This window comes from Thalassophryne amazonica, chromosome 7 (genome assembly GCF_902500255.1).
Source record: "Thalassophryne amazonica chromosome 7, fThaAma1.1, whole genome shotgun sequence".
In the NCBI taxonomy this organism is placed as follows: Eukaryota; Metazoa; Chordata; class Actinopteri; order Batrachoidiformes; family Batrachoididae; genus Thalassophryne; species Thalassophryne amazonica.
The window spans coordinates 55,505,445-55,511,444 of NC_047109.1; positions in this window are offsets into that span (position 1 = coordinate 55,505,445).

The window sequence follows — 6,000 nt, forward strand, 5'->3', positions numbered from 1 at the left end:
TCTTCCCTAATCTCACCTGTTCTTAAATGTTTGTACTCTACATGCCTATTTTTCCACAAAGGATCAGTGTATTATTATTATTATTATTATTATTATTATTATTATTATTATTATTATTATTATTATTATTATTATTATTATTATTATTATTATTAAATGTTCATAAATGCCCCTCTTGTAATCTTAAAACTTGTTTTAAAAAAATGACTAATACTTGCAGAGATATATAACAATGCATTTTGAATTGGATTCAAATAGAGGAGTGGATCCAAAATGTTTTTATTTATTTATTTTTCAAGAGAATGGTACCTGTTAGAGCACTTCAAGTTGGCAGAGGTATGCGCGCTTCGAGTACTGTTCCAGTTTTACACTGTTTCAGCAATCTGTACTTTAAGATTAACATCGGATTGGAATCATAACTGTTTGGCTAGGTTCACATTACCATTTGAAGTGACTTAAATCTGAGGTTTCTGGAGGTTCATTTATTCTTTACACCTGTCACACAACAAATGCAAAGCAACACAGCCCGAGGTGTGTTGGTCTTAAATTGAAGTGTGGTTGGGCGCAGTCCACAGTAGAAAGCGGCTGCACCATAGATCATCATGAAGCTGGTCTAAAGTTCAGCGCAGAGTTTTTTCTTGCATCCACCAAGGAGGTAATGTTTCCACTGGAGTTTGTCTGACTGTTCATTACTCAAAAAGTAATGAAGAGTTTTCAATGAGATTTGGTGAGCAGACAGGTAATTTTTCTTGGAAATAAGTGATTCAATTTTGGAGGTGAACTGGAATACATTCGGAAACTAAGATAAGAATGTTTGGCACACAGCACAATTTAGCTAAGAATGTTGTGAGAGGATGTTGTGGAATTTGGTGGGCTGTTGTATAATGTCCTAAATAATGAGGAACTTTAATTTGAATTTCATCTGGAGCATATCTTATACAACATATATGGCTGGAGATATGCCCTCTCTGAGTACTTTCCAGTTTATAGTAGTAGGCAGTTTCATGACATGTGAACAGTCTGTTTGTACAGACGTTAGTGCATTTCAAACTACAATGAAACAAATAATAATAATAATAATAATAATAATAAAAACTAGAAAGAATATGAAAAAACACTCAAAAATTAATAATTCTGGGCCATATGTGCCATATTTTTACTGTGCTTTTCCCCTCTCTCCTCCCCTGGTTTGGTTTGTGGAAATGTTCAGGTACAGCAGGGGATCTGTTTCTGTTGTCCTCAGAGAAGGAGGAAAATGTGTTGCATAAATGAGGCACTCAATTGCTTCACCTCAGGGAGGTTTGGTGGTTGCATTTGTGCACTTCTAAATAGCAATATGCCAGTTTCAAGCACACACTGCTATTAAAGAGAATGACTGATGTTGATTGTTTTTAGTTCACACTACTATGTCCAAAATGCACTCATTAATATTTAAGAGATTTTAAGAGTTCACCTGATTGCTGTGCACAAGCATTTGGACGGCAGTCTCAAGCGAGAGGGTTGCTGGCCATGAAACAAACCTGCACACAAACCAGTAAAGTACACGAGCAGTTACAGAAGCAGCAGTTATTCCACTGCAGCAGCATCTTGAGGCAATGCAGCTGAGTGTTACTGCAACACGTTTTCTTCATCCAACTGCTCAATCAGCTTCACATCACAAGGACAATGCGGTGGCCATTCCCTGTCAATGGATGCAGAGAGGAAGGAAACCAGGATAAAATATGGTACAAAACAAAGTTATTAAAGTTTTGTATCTGTCCATTACTAATTTTTATGTTCAATTCAGCTTGGTTGAATTACGGTGCATCCAGAAAGTATTCACAGTGCTTCACTTTTTCCACATTTTGTTATGTTGCAGCCTTATTCCAAAATGGATGAAATTAATTTTCTCAAACTTTTGCACACAATACCCCATAATGACAATGTGAAAAAGTTTTTCCTAAAGATTTTTGCAAATGTATAAAACAAACAAACAAACAAACAAACAAAAAACTAAGAAATCACACGTACATAAGTATTCACAGCCTTTGCCATGAAGCCCCAAATTGAACTCAGGTGCATCATTTTTCCACTGATCATCCTTGAGATGTTTCTACAGCTTAATTGGAGTCCATGTGGGGTAAATTCAGTTGATTGGACATGATTTGGAAAGACACACACCTGCTTACATATAAGGTCCCACAGTTGACAGTGCATGTCAGAGCACAAACCAAGTATGAAGTCAAAGGAATTGTCTGTAGACCTCTGAGACAGGATTGTGTTGAGGCACAAATCTGGAGAAGGGTACAGAAACATTTCTGCTGCCTTGAAGGTCCCAATGAACACAGTGGCCTCCATCATCCATAAATAGAAGAAGTTTGGATCCACCAGGACTCTTCCTAGAGCTGAGCGCCCATCTACAGTGACCAAGAACCCGATGATCACTCTGTCAGAGCTCCAGCATTCTTCTGTGGAGAGAGGAGAACCTTACAGAAGGACAACCATCTCTGCAGCAATCCACCAATCAGGCCTGTATGGTAGGGTGGCCAGACTGAAGCCACTCCTCAGTAAAAAGCACATGGCAGCTCACATGTAGTTTGCCAAAAGGCATCAGAAGGACTCTCAGACCATTCATTCATTCATTCATTCATTCATTCATTCATTCATTCATTCATTCATTCATCTTCTACCGCTTAGACCATGTGAAACAAAATTCTCTGGTCTGATGAGACAAAGATTGAACACTTTGGTGTGAATGCCAGGTGTCATGTTTGAAGTAAACCATGCACCATCCCTACAGTGAAGCATGGTGGTGGCAGCATCATGCTGTGGGGATATTTTTCAGTGGCAGGAACTGGGAGACTAGTCAGGATTGAGGGAAAGATGCATGTGGCAATGTACAGAGACATCCTGGATGAAAACCTGCTCCAGAGCGCTCTTGACCTCTGGGGCGACGGTTCATCTTTCAGCAGGAAAATCACCCTAAGCAAACAGCCAAGATATCAAAGGAGTGGCTTCAGGACAACTCTGTGAATGTCCTTGAGTGACCAGCCAGAGCCCAGACCTGAATCTAGTTGAACATCACTGGAGAGATCTGAAAATGGCTGTGCACCAACGCTCCCCATCCAACCTGATGGAGCTTGAGAGGTGCTGCAAAGAGGAATGGACAAAACTGCCCAAAGATAGGTGCACCAAGCTTACTTGAGGCTATAATTGCTGTCAAATGTGCATCAATAAAGCATTAAGCAAAGGGTGTGAATACTTATGTACGCACGACCTCTTAGTTTTTTAGTTTTAAGAAATTTGCAAAAATTTCAAAAAACATTTTTCCTGCTATCATAATGTGGTGTTGTGAGTGAACGTTTGAGGGAAAAAATGAATTTACTCCATTTTGGAATAAGGCTGTAACATACCAAAATGTGGACAAAGTACTGAATACTTTCCAGATGCACTGTAAGATGTTGGTTTAAATGGGAAACATAAGATGCAATTAACTGTAAGAAATTGTTACAATTTGCTTTAACCATTCAAACAAGAAACTAGTGGGATTTGTAGACATAAGCTGATGAAGTAAAAACGGCATTTAATTTCTTATATTGTGCAGTCATGAATACAGCAATTTAATTCCTTAGAATGTGCAGTCATGGATGTAAACCGTTTTGATAAGAAAAACAAAAAGGTTCATGTAACATCGGGTGGTCACGTCAATGTTTCACAAGTTTTGTAAAAAACAGTATTTGAGTAATAAATAAATAAATATGCTCTATAGAAAAGATTTGCATCACATGTTTTGACTTTTCAAGCTTGAAAGTGAGCAAAGAGCAGTTACTAAATGTGTCTGGCTGCAACATCAAGGGGAAATGTTGATTTTGTACAAAAGTACAGTCTTTGTTCTTTGTGGTTTGGGGCACACCAGGTGGAAATGTGGATGAAATGTTTGTGATAATGAAAACCATCTGAGAAACTGCATCAGAGGGATTTGTGTGCATGTAGCTTTTTCTGTGACTTTATGTGACATGCTGAATTATTTCATGCAACAATTGACTTATAGTGTAATTTGCTGGATAGAAGGTATAGTAAAAATATATGCATCGATTCAGATGCTCTAGGATTAATATCTGATTCCTGCTGCTCATTGTTTTTTTTGAAAACAAACATGCAAAATAACCCCATCTGTAAAGTTAAGTTACTGACTGTGCAGCACAGTTGTCACATAAACTTGCATTCTGTTGCAAGTGATGAAAAGAGCTTATTGCATTATTATTCATACCTGGTGCTCATTGCAGTAAATCTAATACTAAGGCTGCAAAGGTTGTCCTGTCCTCTGTCCTTGTTGTTTGTGTCTGGAAGTTGAAATAATGAATGACTTCCTTGTCCAGCAACAACAGTGACCGGCTTTTATCATTTTGACCTTGGCCAATGTTTACGCCTTACCACAAGATGTCTCTTCAGCTCACAGGAAAATAAGCCCCCAGCGGAGGAAGATGTCCATCGTTTTCTGGCCAGGGTTACTGTCTGAGAATATCAGTAGCTCAAGCTGGGAGGAGATTATTGTGGTTGTGCAGCATTTATAAGTAGAGTACAGTGCAAAACATTCAGCCACCTTAGAATTTTGATTAAAATCTTATGTTTGGTATGTTTTTCCATCATCACTGTGTAATTAGAAAATGCAATTATGTAATCTGAGATATTTATGTTTTGTTTTGTATTATTATTATTATTATTATTAGATTAGATTAGATTAAATTGATATAATTTTATTAATCCCTTGGGAAGACTTCCTCAGGGAAACTGAGGTTCCAGCAGCATTGTATAGCAGCACACAAGGTAAGAAGCACACAGAGCATCAGAAGTAGAAATAAAAGACAATTTGCAAAATGTAAATACAACTATAAATACCAGAAATACTGTCTTACTGGCTACAGCTGCTCCTCTCCTTCATGTCCTCTGTCTTCCTGTTACTCCTCCTCCCCCTGAGTGAAGAGTTGTACAGTCTGATGGCCTGAGGGACAAAGGAGTTTTTCGGTCTGTTGGTCCTGCACTTGGGAAGGAGCAGTCTGTGGCTGAAGAGGCTCCTCTGGTTGTTGATGATGGTGTCCAGAGGGTGACTGGCATCGTTCATAATGTCCAGCAGTTTGTTCTGTGTTCTCTTCTCTACCACATCACCATTTCATTTATTTGTTCATTTAAAGTATGTCCATTAATTGACGCAGTGACAGTCAGATTCTAGGGTTGTATTATTTGAATAAGCATTTTTGTCTTTAATTTCCATATAATTGCATAAATTTTATAAATACATTGAATCAATTCTCGCAATACATATCCAGTGTTTCCCCTTCCATAGGTTTGGCAGGGCGGTCAACAATGCTACAAGCTATTGCTGATAACTTGAATTCTCTTGCATTTATTTCACAATGAAAGTATTCTCACAGAAAACCACCAACAGGTGCACTTAATGCAGCAAAGCGCTTTATTACAAAAGGATAACACCCATGCTCGGGCTAACATTAGCTAACTACTAAATGAGATTTGATTAAATGAAATGCACTTGCTTCACTTTTAATGTTTTCTGATTTATTTGCAAACAAATCCAGTGACTGGAAATATCACCAGCAACTTTGCCTTGTTGTTTCTTCTTTCATTAAAAGGAAAAGTAATGAATTATTATTAAAAATCTGATTTACAAAAGATACAAAAATAAAACAGTTTGTTGAAATCTGATTCAATACAACTTCACTTTCTTGTCATTTGCAGAATTTTTTTTCACTTAAATGCATTGTTAAAGGTATAACATGGTCCAATATTTGACATATATTTATATTTATTGATATAAATATCGCTGGCTCCCTGTCTCTGTGAGAGCAGATTTTAAGGTTTTGTTATTGACTTATGAGGTTATTCAGGGACTATAGCGCCGTCTTATCTGGCCGATCTGGTGAAACTCTATGTGCTGGCCCAGACTTTGCAGTCACAGGATGCGGGACTATTTTGTGTTCCCAGGGTGAAGAAGAAGTCAGCGGG